The sequence below is a fragment of the Bubalus kerabau genome, chromosome 13 (assembly GCF_029407905.1).
Source record: "Bubalus kerabau isolate K-KA32 ecotype Philippines breed swamp buffalo chromosome 13, PCC_UOA_SB_1v2, whole genome shotgun sequence".
Taxonomy (NCBI): domain Eukaryota; kingdom Metazoa; phylum Chordata; class Mammalia; order Artiodactyla; family Bovidae; genus Bubalus; species Bubalus kerabau.
The window spans coordinates 82,356,316-82,370,087 of NC_073636.1; positions in this window are offsets into that span (position 1 = coordinate 82,356,316).

Below are 13,772 nucleotides of genomic sequence, written 5' to 3' on the forward strand. Positions count from 1 at the left end.
AACTTGCTGCCCCACGAGGGAGCCATCCTGGGAGGGTTCCTCCAGCCTCAGTCGAGCTTTGGGTGGGGGGAAATGTAAATGAAGAAAAAGAAAATCTGGATAAACCAATAATCAATACAGCAATTGGTGCAGTGGTCAAACACCTCCTTGCCCATGTCAGGGCTGGCTCCACAAGTGTGGGGCCTTCCCCGGGCAGGCACATGGGACCCCAAGCTTAGATGGGCACTTGGTCTCATGCTTTGTGCCACTATCTTGAAATTCTTAAATCTTTTTAAACAAGAATTTCCTCACTTTTCGTTGACACTGGATCCTGCAAATTATGTAGTCAGTCCTGCCTACGCCTGTGTAGTTTTATAGGTTTTATAACTTTTAAAGTGTTGATAATCTAAAGCCTTTTAGGAAACAGGAAAAGAAAGCAAGTTACCTGGTTTATTTTAGAAGACTAGCATAATTTTCAAGCCTCCAGGATCTCTAGAACAAAGTCATTTAGGCGTGTAGGGATAAAATGTGACTTCATCAGATTGGCCAGAACACGAGTAACTACCAGAGCCATTCATTACCAAGGAAGGTTGATATTGACCTCCACATATGAACTGTCCTTTCCTTCAATGAAGTTGTTTTCTGATTTTTTTTTTTTTTCTGGTTCTAACAAGGAACATGTTGGACAAACTTATCCTAAGTACATTCCAGGCTAGTTGATGAGTTAACTATTTTAAGCTCTTCCGATACTTGTAGATTTTTAAAGTCTTAATGTGGTTTTTTTTTGCAGGTCACTTGCTATTGAACCATGGAAAAAATTGGCAAATTGAATGGATGTTTGTCCAAAGTTGGACTCAGCACCTTTATCCAGAAACTCTAAGAAAAAAAAAAAAGATGAAGTTTGTCTCGGGGATTTCATGAAGACCACAATGGCAGCATACTCTGCTGCGTCTATGGTTCTGATCTAGTCAACACTGTGTCTTTAGAAGGCAGTTCTGAGCTAGTCTTGTGGCCTTAAAACGAGCTAGTTGCTCGTTTTCTCGAGGGGGGCTTCCCAAGTGGTGGTAGTAGTAAAGAACCTACCTGCCAATGCAGGAGACAAAAGACAAGCCCCTGAGTCCAGAAGATGCCCTGGAGGAGGGCATGGCAACCCACTCCAGCACTCTTGTCTGGAGAATCCTATGGACAGAGGAGCCTGGAGGGCTACAGTCCATGGGGTCACAAGAGAGTCAGGCAAGACTGAAGTGACTTGACACGCACAGACTTCTTTTTGGACTTTCCTTTTTAATAGGAGGCTACCCTCATTTTCTTGCCCTGTGGACACCCCAACACAGATACTCATAAAACCAACAGAAGAGAGTTTGCTGGGAGGACTGATGTGACAATCCTTTATAACAAAATCAGGGGGTGACACCCCAGCAGCCTTGACACAGTGTCAGAAGCCAGTCTTGCCCTTCCTTCCAGGGGATTATTTAAAGATGGGGCTCACAGGAGGTGGGAAACACAGAGGCCACCTCCGTGTCTGGGCTCTACGGCCAAACCTCCTGGGGTCAAATCCCGGCCCCACTGCATATGAGTTCTGAGAACCATAAGCAGTTATGACTCTCCAAGCCTGTTTCCTCATCTGTGAAATGGAGCATCTACTCGCCCTTTCCTCCAGGGTTATTAAATTCTAGTAGTTCCTCACTCCCACACACTCTGGGGCCATTTTCATGCTGGTGGCCTGACATCATTCCCTATCACCCCCCTTTAAAACATAAACCCCTGGTCGGGGGGACTAAAATCCCGCCTGCCTCGTGTTGCAGCCAAAAGATTTTTTTTTAATAAAATGTAAATCAACTTACTTAAAAGCAAATTTAATAGTACTCCTAGAAATTTTAAAGTAGTTAGCATTATTATGGAAGATAATTGTAAGCACACATTAGCAGGAATAAAGATTACTTGTGTGCAAACCTCCAAAATTCATCCTGCACATCATTTGTCAAGGCTGTTTGCGCCCTTGAGTGGCTGGGGCCGAGAGGGTGGCGTGCAAAGACCCTGAGCTCAGCTCCGCTCACGGACACACCAAACTCACACCCATCTGCAGAACAGTCATCAGAGAAAAAGACCAGAGCCAGCACAGAAGATCTTCCACAACTGAAGACATAAAGAAGGAACCACGGCAGACGAGGAGGGCAGACCGGCAGTACAGTGGATGCAGACCCCCGAAGCGGGCGCGGTTACACCGCGGGGGTTCTCCCGTGGGAGCCAGAGCTCGGAGCCCATACGGCTCTCCAGCCCGGGGTCCTGCGCTGGGGAGAGGAGCCCTCGGAGCCTTTGGCTTTGAAGGCTGGCAGGGCTTAACTTTGGGAGCCCCCAGGACTGGGGGAAACAGAGGCTTCCCTGGTGGTCTGGCGGTGAAGACTCTGCCTCCCCACGCAGGGGACCCGCATGCCGCCACGACCACAGAGCCCTCGCCCTGCAACGGAAGACCCCACAAGCTTCATGCAGCTAAGACCTAACATGGCCAAAACTGACTAAATACATATATTTTTTAAAAAAAACGGGTGCATATGATTCAAACGTTTTGCAACAACAATAAAATGGCCCATAGCCACTCACGTGCCCCTGGCCGTGTGCAAAAGCAGCCAGTGGACCAGAGCTGGGGACAGACACCAGAGGGGGACACCCTCGGGACCGTGTGGACCGTCGGGGGAAGGCTGCACCCACTGGACCACCCGTGGGCACAGCGTGGACGCCTCAGGCCACGTGACCAACTGGCCAGGGACTTGGCCCCACCCGCCAGCAGGGTGGCTGCCTAGAGGCCCCCGAGCCCACAGTCCTGCCCCCGGAGTTCAGGCATCAGTTCCAGAAGCCCCTCCGCGTCTGGCCCTGCCCTGCCCTCCAGAGAGCTGGCTGTTTGTGCAGGGCCGGCCTCGGCCACCAGGGGGCAGGTGCCAGACGCAAGAAACACTATGATCTCAGGCCTAATGAATTAATTAAAAAAACCCCACAGAATCTGTCTTGCCATGTGGAGGAACTAAGATCCCACACGCCAAGGAGCACCGCAGGCCGCAACTACTGCAGCGCGGAGCTCCGGAGCCCACGGGGCACGAGCAGAGGGTCTGTGCACGGAACCGAAGGTCCCACGTGAAGCAGCCGAGGCTCGCGACAGTCAGAGAGATAAATGCGTCAATAAATTTCTTTTTCGGCTGCGCTGACTTTTGTGTTTCCTTTTTGCACAGGCTTCTCTAGTTTCAGCGCGGCGGCGTCTCTCTAGTCGCAGTGTGCAGGCCTCATTGCAGCGGCTTCTCTTGGGGCGGAGCGCAGGCTCCAGCACGTGGGCTGCAGTCCCGTGGGTCCCAGGCTCTAGAGCGCAGGCTCAGCAGCTGTGCTCCACGGGCTTCGTTGCCCTGCAGCATGAGGGATCTTACCAGACCAGGGATCAAACCCGCGTCCCCTGCATTGTCAGGCAGATTCTTATCCACTGCACTGCCAGGGAAGTCCAATAAATAAATACACATTAAAAAACATCAAGTGAAATTCATTAGTATACAATAGGCTCAAAAAAGAAAAAAAAAAAACAACCCACTGTCCCCCAGCTGGGGGGTCCAGCTGAACCCTGGCTCTGATCCCTTGCAGGTAAACACCAGCTTTGGGATATCCCAGACCCCATACTCCACTGTGTCAGGAACTAGCCCCTCCACCAGCGAGCTGACACCAGCTCTGGGGTCCCTGAGCCACACGACCAGACTCCAGGACCCAGCTCTGCCTGCCAGTAGTCTGGAACTTACCCCAAGTCCTGGCTTCAGCCGGCACTGGGTGGGCAACAGCCCCGGAGTCTCCTGGACACTCTGCCCACCAGGGAGACAGCGTAAGCCCTGGGGGTTCCTGGGATTCTGCAGGCAGCTGCCCTGTGATCCGGGCCCCCTAAGCAGCAACCAGCAGCCTCTGCACAAGGCAAGGCCTGGCAATCAAGCAGACAGGCGGTCGACCACGCCTCCCAGACCACCCGCATAGTCAGCCCTCCGCAACAGAGGGGCCCATGCAGCGCTCGCTGGGGAACTGCTGGGGCATAGAGCCGGGTGACTAGAGAGGTGTGCTGTGGACTAGGGTGCCTCCTGCGAAAAGCCACCTCTCCAGGGCTGGAGACACCGAGGCTCACTGTAGTGGAGATGACAGTTAAAGAGAGAATACGGAAACAGCAAGGGGAAAGCAAAAAATGCCAGACAGAGACTCCCAGGGGCTACAGCCCATCTGTCAGCAGGAACTCTGCAGGCCAGAAAGGAGTGGCATGATCTATTTAAAGGGAATGGAAAGGGCTATTTAAAGAGATGAAAGGGAAGAACCTACCCCCAGGAATACTCTACTCACCAAGGCTGCTGATCAGATTTGATGGAGAAATCAAAAAATTTCCAGACAAGCAAAAGCTAAAAGAGTTCAGCACCACCAAGCTGTCTTTAGGAGAAATGTTAAAGGGGGCCTTCCCTGGTGGTCCGGTGGCAGAGGCGCTGTGCTCTCAATACAGGGGGCCCAGGTTCAACCCGGTCAGGGAGCTAGAGCCCACAGGCTGCACCCAAGGTCGTGTGTGCCTCAGCCAAGACCCGGTGTTGCTAATAAATAAATCAATAATAAAAGAAAAAAGGAAATTCTCTAAGAGAAGGAGAAAAGGTCACTATTTGAGATAAGAAAAGATGAAATGAAAACGCTCCTGGGTAAAGCTAGGAAAACATACAGTAAAGGGAGAAAACCATCCACATACAAAGCGTGTAGGGAGGTTAAAAGACAAGAGTAGACAAAATCATTCTATCCACAATAGGCAGTTGAGGGATACACAAAACAATTAGATGTAAAATATAATATTAAAAATAGTAATGGTGAGGAGAGAAAAATCCACGGTTGTTAAACATGTACTTAAAATTAGGAGACCAGCAACATGACACAGTCGTGTACACATATATACGCCATATAAAACCTGATAGGGACTTCCCTGGTGGTCCAGTGACTAAGACTCCACGCTCCCAACGCATGGGCCCTGGTTCAATCCCTGGTCAGGGAAATAGACCTGGCACAGCCAAATAAAATAAATAAATGTTAAAAAAAAAAAACCTCATGGTATCCACAAGCCAAAAATCCATAATAGAAATACACACAAAAAAGAAAAAGGATAAATAAGCACCCTTAATAAATACAGTGAAAAAAATCAACGTTGTTGTTGCTGCTAAGTCGTGTCCGACTCTTTGAGACCCCATGGATTGTAGCCTGCCAGGCTTCTCTGTCCATGGGATTTCCCAGGCAAGAATACTGAAGTGGGTTGCCATTTCCTTCTCCAGGGGATCTTGATGACCCAAGGATTGAATGCAAGTCTCCTGCATTGCAGGCGGGTTATTTACCGCTGAGCAACCAGAGAATACAGTGCCAAGAACATAATTAGTGCTTAATAAATATAAGCACAGTTCAGTTCAGCCTCTCAGTTCTGTTCGACTCTTTGCAACCCCATGGACTGCAGCACGCCAGTCTTCCTTGTTTATCACCAACTCCTGAAGCTTGCTCAAACTCATGTCCGTTAAGTCAGTGATGTCATCCAACCATCTCATCCTCTGTCGTCCCCTTCTCCTCCTGCCCTCAATCTTTCCCAGCACTGGGATCTTTTCTAATGAGTCAGCTCTTCCCATCAGGTGGCCAAAGTATTGAAGTTTCAGCTTCAGCATCAGTCCTTCCAATGAACACCCAGGACTGATCTCCTTTAGGATGGACTGGTTGGATCTCCTTGCTGTCCAAGGAACTCTCAAGAGTCTTCTCCAACACCACAGTTCGAAAGCATCAGTTTTTTGGCGCTCAGCTTTCCTTATAGTCCAACTCTCACATCCATACATGACTACTGGGAAACCATAGCTTTGATAATATAATATAACATAATTTGATAATATAATATAAGCACAATTAGTGCTTAACAATTATGTGTCTGGACTTAGCTTTCCAACCCTTCTCGTTGCTGTGTTGCAGGCAGCCGTCACCCACCAATCGGGCCTGTGCACATCAGCAGACAGACTGGCCCCCGGCAGCTGTCGCCGTGTAAAGAGACTAGAGCGAATTACAAGTCCAGCAGCATCCAAACCAAAGGAAGAAATCACCGGATTAAATAGAAGCAAGTGCACAGAAAAAAAATGCAAGACATTTCTCATTCAAGTATGTGCAGTTGGTTCTTAATGTCAATTTTGACTTCCAGACTTCTTTCCTCCCTCTCATCTCACCTTTCTGCTCCAAGTGTGCAAAAAGTACCTGATGCCCTTGTGCACTAAAGCAAACACATTTGGGAGGAAAAAGCAGCCAGTGGGCAAATCTTTTAATTAACTTTACAGCATCGGTACTTGGGAGTTGATGCTACTTGGAAAGCCCAGGTGCAAGGCATCCAGATGATGAAGCATTCTGCAGATATTTTTTTGCTGATAAAGGGAGGCTCTGCAGGACGGAGCAATCACGGACAGCATAAGTGATGATGTCATTTGGGTCAATGTCCGATTCAGGCGATTAGAGAAAGTTCAATAAATTAGGCTGAATCACAAACGGAGCCTTGGCTTTCAACCAAAGTTGTTCAATAGGCTTTGCCAAATACATGCTGGTAGATTAACTTGACCCACCCATTTACACATTCTCTGAATGCCACAAAGTGTAGGGAAAAGAGTAAGGCCTGTGGAGTCAGAGATTGGGGTTTAGGTCTGAGTTTTCTGTTTACAGTGTGTTCCTGAGTGAAATATTTGACTTCTCCAAGCTTATTAAAAAATGGGAAGATTCCTAGCTCCCTGGCAAGGCTATCTGAGGATTAGCTGAGACAAGGTACAGGAAAGGGCCTTGAACACAATAAATGTTAATCGCCCTAATTAAATATTTGTGCATTTTAGTTTGTTACTGAAACCCAGTGCGATTCCATGAAGGCCAAAGGGAAATGTGTAGTCAGTTCCTAAGAGTTGCAAAATAGAGTTTCAAAGTGAGGTGTAAGGGCTTCCCTGGGGGCACAGTGGGTAAAGAATTCACCTGCCAAAGCAGGGGTGTGGGTTTGATCCCTGGGTCGGGAAGATCCCCTGGAGAAGAAAGTGGCAACCCACCCCAGTATTCTTAAGTGGGAAATCCCATGGACAGAGGAGCCTGGCGGGTCACAGTCCATGGGGTTGCAAAGAGTCGGACATGACTTAGTGACTAAACAGCAACAATCCTTATAAAGGGAGCTGTTTTTCATTTTTGGCTTTGAACCAGAAATATGAGTTCTGACACTGCCCCTGCCCTGTGCCAAGTGCTGAGCTAGGCACACGCCGAATTTTCTTATCCCCAGGAGACCGTGTGCACATGAGGTGTTTCAGTCTCTGTTTAATAGCCGAGGCCCAGAGAGGCTGAGTAAACTCAAGTCACACACCTAGGAGCTGAAGCCTAGAGGATGAAAACCCAGCTGAAGTTAATACCTCCAAATTTGTGTTTTTCCCACTAGCAAGGTGGAGTTTACAAGGCAGGGGACTTTAAGCCTTTGATTAGAGAAGAGGCACATTGGAGAATTGAGTTCTCAAGTCAACCAAGGAATGCAAGCATTGCTTAGAGTTATGATACCTTTCACATCCCTTAAACCACCCACGAGTGAAAGTGGAGTTGCTCAGTTGTGTCCGACTCTTTGTGACCCCATGGACTGTAGCCCGCCAGTCTCCTCCATCCATGGGATTCTCCAGGCAAGAATACTGGAGTGGGTTGCCATTTCCTTCTCCAAGCTGCATCATAAAGTCACCTCTCATCAGTCCACCCAGTTAGCATTCCCTCCAGGGCTGGAAGAAGTTGAAGCAACATGAAGTGGTTAGCTTGTCTCGGGGCTGTGTCATACGAAAAAGGGCTTTCCACGTGGCTCAGTGGCCAAGAATCTGCCGCCAGTGCAGGAGCCACAGGAGTCTCGAGTTTGATCCCTGGGTCAGGAAGATCCCCTGGAGGAGGAAATGGCAACCCACTCCAGTGTTCTTGCCTGGGAAATCCCATGGAAAAGAGCAGCTTGGCAGGCTACAGTCCATGGACTTGCAAAGTCAGATACCGCTTAGAGACTAGGCACGCAGGCATGTGAAAAATGCACACCCTCCATTTCTAGAACCATACAGAGGGCAGCAAGGTGCTCACGCTTTGAGATGTGCAGGGCGAATGAGACAGGGCCTGGATCTCACTCCCTGGGTCCCCTCATTGACGAGGCTACTGGAATCACTTGTTTTCGCTTCTGCCCTCATCAGCCCTCTGCTCTGAGCCAGGATGGTCGAGTCTCGGGGTTAAAGGTGCACATAATGCTGCTCTGCTCCACCACCTGCTTACAAGGAGTTGTTATTGTTTAGCGGCTCAGTCATGTCCGACTCTTTTGTGACCCCAGGCACTGTAGCCCATCAGGTTCCTCTGTCCATGGGCTTTCCATGAATACCCCAGTGGGTTGCCATTTCCTTCTCCAGGGGATCGTCCCAGCCCAGGGTCTGAACGCTCATCTCCTGCGTTTCCTGGCAGGTTCTTTACCACTGAGCCACCTGAGAAGCCCTGCTGATAAGCAGTGGTTGACCTAAATAATAATAAATGAAATAAACAATTTTCTACTATTCAGAAGAGCAGTGCCGATCATATGTGCTGAATCTTGGCTACAAATGTCAAGGAGATTCCTTGATCTCTCAATTCTCTCCTTCCTCTCCCCTTTTTAAAGTATTTACTTATTTATTTGGCTGTGCCAGGTGCTTTTAATTTCATTTCAATTTAATTGATGCTTCAATTAAATTAAAAGACACCTGCTCCTTGGAAGAAAAGTTATGACCAACTTAGACAGCATATTAAAAAGCAGAGACATTACTTTGCCAACAAAGGTCCATCTAGTCAAAGCTATGGTTTTTCCAGGAGTCATGTATGGATGCTAAGAGTTGGACTATAAAGAAAGCTGAGCATTGAAGAATTGATGCTTTTGAACTGTGGTGTTCGAGAAGACTCTTGAGAGTCCCTTGGACTGCAAGGAGATTCAACCAGTCTATCCTAAAGGAAATCAGTCCTGAATGTTCATTGGAAGGACTGATGCTGAAACTGAAACTCCAATACTTTGGCCACCTGATGGGAAGAGCTGACTCATTAGAAAAGACCCTGATGCTGGGAAAGATTGAAGACAGTGGGAGAAAGGGTCAACAGAGGATGAGATGGTTGGATGGCATCACCGACTCAATGGACATGAGTTTGAGTAAACTCTGGGATTTGGCGATGGACAGGGAGGCCTGGCGTACTGCAGTCCATGGGGTCGCAAAGAGTTGGACATGACTGAGCGACTGAACTGAACTGTGCCGAGTGTTAGCTTTATCATGTGGGATCTTTTCTTAGTTGTGGCATTTGGAATCTTTTCTTGCAGCATGTGGAACCTAGTTCCCTGATGAGGGGTGAAACCTGGGACCCCCTGCACTGGGAGCATGGAGTCTTAGTCACTGGACCACCAAGGAAATCCCCTTTTTCCCCTTCCCTCTTCTTCCCTCCCCCTGCCCCTCTCAATTACCTGGCCATCACAAAAGCCAAATGGATTGCATTCCCAGTGTATCATCATGAACTGGGTTACCATTTGCTGTTCAGTCACTAAAGTGAAATCGCTCAGTCATGTCCAACTCTTAGTGACCCCATGGACTTTGGCCCGCCAGGCTCCTCTGTCCATGGGATTTTCCAGGCAAGAATACTGGAGTGGGTTGCCATTTCCTTCTCCAGGAGATCTTCCTGACCCAAGGATTGAACCCGGGTCTCCCACATTGCAGGCAGACGCTTTGTCATCTGAGCCACCAGGGAATCCCGTTCAGCCACTAAGTCGTGTCCAACTCTTTGCGAGGGTCTGCAGCATGCCCAGCTTCCCTGTCTCTCATTATCTTTCAGAGTTTGCCCAAGTTCATGTCCACTGAGTCACTGATGCTATCATCTCATCTTCTGCAGCCCTCTTCTCCTTTTGCCTTCAATCTTTCCCTGAAGCATCCATTAGACTTTTGTTCAAGCTGAAAACTGAGGCAGGCTTGAGCGAGACAGAATAGCGACTGGAGGAGACATACGGATAAGCCACAGGCAACTGAGCAGCACAGATGGGTGGCGCCAGTCGCCACAGGCCTGAGCTGCGTTCACCTGGGCTGAGCACTGTGCCACCCCCGTCTGCCAGGCCTCGGAGAGGAGGCGGTGTGGTGTGCGTGAGGATGTCAGCAGGATGCCTTTGGGGACGTGTGCCCACACTTATGGTCCCCATGAAGTTCAGGAGTGTCACTAATATAATCAGTAAGAAAAAGTTTTTGGTGTAAAGAACAAAGGTTCTTTAAACTCTGAGCATCAGTCCCCTCCACATCTGTAAAGCAGAGGTAATATTAGCACATTCTCAAGAGTCAATGTGTTGGCTTCCCAGGTGGCTCAGTGGTGAAGAATCCGCCTGTCTAGCAGGAGATGCAGGTTTGATCCCTGCGTCGGGAAGATCCCCTGGAGAAGGAAATGGCAACCCGCTCCAGTATCCTTGCCTGGAGAATCACCTAGACAGAGGAGCCTGGAAGGCTACAGTCCGAGGGTCACAAGAATCGGACAGGACTGAGCGACTACAAACAGTGAGTGTGTCCCTGGGGGTTATCAGTCATCCAGGAGGACTCCCTCCAGGAAGCTGGGGCTGGACTTGGATGATGAGTGTGCCAGAGGGAGGAAGGTGGAAGGACAGCAGATGAGAACCCAGCTGCAGAGAGTGTGTGAGGCCTGGAAGAAACTGGCTGAAGTCTGTGTCCCTGAGGTGGGGGAGCGGCGGGGACGGCTCGGGGGCGAGGCGGGGAGGGCTTGGGGGCGCGGAGGGCTTGGGGGCATGGGGGGGAGGGCTTAGGGGTGTGGCAGGGATGGCTCGGAGGCCTGCGGGTCAGTGGGCTGCACTCTACAAGACACTGAAGTCCAGCCTAAGGACTCAGGTCTTAATGGAAGAGCGATGGAATGCCACCAAAGTAGGGCAGGGATACGGTTGGGCCTGGGTTTTGGAGAGACCAATACACAGCCGGTAGACAGCAGACAGTATGGAGGGAGGGGCATGGAGACTGGTTGGCGGTTTCTGTAGGGGTCCACCATGCAGGAGGCAGTGGTGCAGACAGAAGGAAATGGACTTGGAAACATATGTAAACAGCAAAAAATAGGAAAAGTATTTTGCCATTCAATGAGCATCTTTTGGTAAAACTGCTATATTATTGTAATGTTACATTGTACAAAATTTTCGAGTGGGACAAAGTTTGAATGTTTAACTTTGGTTGTAAGACATGCAATGAAGGAGAAAACATCTTGTATTTTAAAGATTTTATTCTTTCAGAGAATTCAAAGAAGATCTACAGAAGAAATCTGACAACACATGTGGATTTATAATTCTAAAAACTTTCACAACAGGAAGCTTATACCCATTTCAATGATATGTACATATTTGTTCATGTATGAAGATATACATGTACACTTATGAAATAGTCTAAAGATGCAACCTAAAAAGGGAAATATTTATCAAATATACAGAAATATATGGTATGCTTTTAGGAAAAGTAGTAAAACCATGCACATAGACGATATGTAAACATACTTTTTAAGAAAGTTTTATAAGTATTGCTTAAATCTGTATGTATTTTCCATTTATGAAATCACAATTTCCCAAGGAGTTCAAATCACATACCATGAGTTACATAGTCTATAATGCATGCACACTTTACTACTGACCCATTCTACAGTTGGGAAAATTAAGGCAGGGAACCTCACCGAGTATTTTTAAGCTGTGACTAAACTTTAGAACATTGCCCTAAATAAACTTCAGATCCTAAATAAAATAATATATACACATTTTTTTAAATGATGTAAGCAAATTGCCATTAGAATACACACACAATTTAAAAACCTGATCCACACCTTAATATCATAGATTACATAGATGCAATGTCATAATTAAATAATTTCAGGATCCTTTAACACAAGGACACACTGTTAAATCACTAACACATCCTTGAATAGGAATTTTGACATCATTAAAGTTGTTCTTAACATAGAGATTTTCTCTAATTTTTCAATAATGTTTCCATTTCAAAATAAGAAAAAAAAAGTTTTATAGGGACCAGATAATATGAACAAATATTTACTTTTGCTTCCATTATTACGCAGTATTTCCCCAAACGTTATATTAGAGTTACAATAAATGGATTGCCAGTATTACGCTGAGCCACTGACAATCCAGCTATAGGAGGTCTTCCACTGTGAAGTGTAAACTTTGAGAAGCGAAGATTCCAGCGGGGAGTCTGACATGGCAGGGACAGAGACATGCAGTGACTCTGCCTAACAGAGAAGCACCCAGCTGCTCCATCGTGTCATGGAAGATGCGAGACGAAACAGCAAGACGAGCAAGTCTGTGCAGTCAGGGCGTGCCGACATCAGTTACGTAAGTCACGTGTGTGCAGCGTGTGTTCCCTGTGGAGGGCCTGGTCTTCCAGCACTCGGTCTGCTTTCCCTGAGCCAGATGCAATCTTAACCCCATCAGCGACACAGACAGTGTGGCTTCTGGGGCAACTGTGCAGAAGACGGAGTGTGACGTCTGAGCCTGAGTGCTCTTTACGTGTCGTTTCATGGTTTTCCACCTTTGCTTTTCAGTCGTGCAGAAGCCCAAAACTTCCTTCTTGCAGGAGGGTCAAAATTGCTGCTTTTGTTTTGATTAACAACAACAACAAAAATCTGAAATATAAAGTATACTCCAATTATACATCAGAGCAGTATAATTAAACAAAAGGGATGATTAGCAAAAATAAATGCTAAAACCAGTACGTGCCCTGGGCTCGTGTGTTTTACCAGAGGAACCGTGCGTGGTGTCCAAGCTGAAGACGGGGAGTTTCACAATGAAGCTAGAATTCCTCCGTGGTCCTACTTGATTCAGCTCTGCTTGTTGCCATGCTCAGAATGTGACAAGTTGCCTAATGGTTCCAGACACCTGGGGCGTCCCAGGTGGTACTAGTGCTTGAAAAAAGAAACCTGTCTGCCAATGCAGGAGGTTCGATCCCTGGGTGGGGAAGATCCCCTGGAGTAGGAAATGGCAACTCGTTTCAGTATTCTTGCCTAGAAAAATCCCGCAGACAGAAGAGCCTGGTGGGCTGCGTCCCTGGGGTTGCAAAGCCAGACACGACTGAGCGCCTGTCAGCCGCAGTGTCAGGCGCGTAGGGAGGAATTCGCTGGGCCTCATTCAGAGATTTCACCTGAAATTGCACGTTTCCCAAATAATCCACCTATCAGCAAGTGAAGTGAAGTGAAGTGAAGCCGCTCAGTCGTGTCCGACTCTTTTGGACCCCATGGACTGTAGCCCACCAGGCTCCTCCGTCCATGGGATTCTCCAGGCAAGAATACTGGAGCGGGTTGCCATTTCCTTCTCCAAGGGATCTTCCCGACCCAGGGATTGAACGGAGATCTCCCGCATTGCGGGCAGACGCTTTAACCTCTGAGCCACCAGGGAAGCCCAAGTCCCCCTCAACTCGCTCTTAACGAACGGCAACTAGCTCGAGGCAGGTTCTCGGTGGCGCTGTTGAAGCGGCTGGGTGACTGAGGTTGGGCTTCCCCGCTGGCGTCTTCTTCTATAGAGCTGTCCGAGCTGTTGTATTTCCACAGAAGCTGATCTTGAGATTCCTCAGGTTAACTTTTTATCACTTTAATAGTTAAAAATTCATTTTACTGTGGATTAGGGGAAAATAAGTAGACTAAAAAACACCAATTCATCAAGGAAATTATCACTTTGGAATAAGGCTGGCAAGAGCTGTGTTGGATTTCTGACCTAC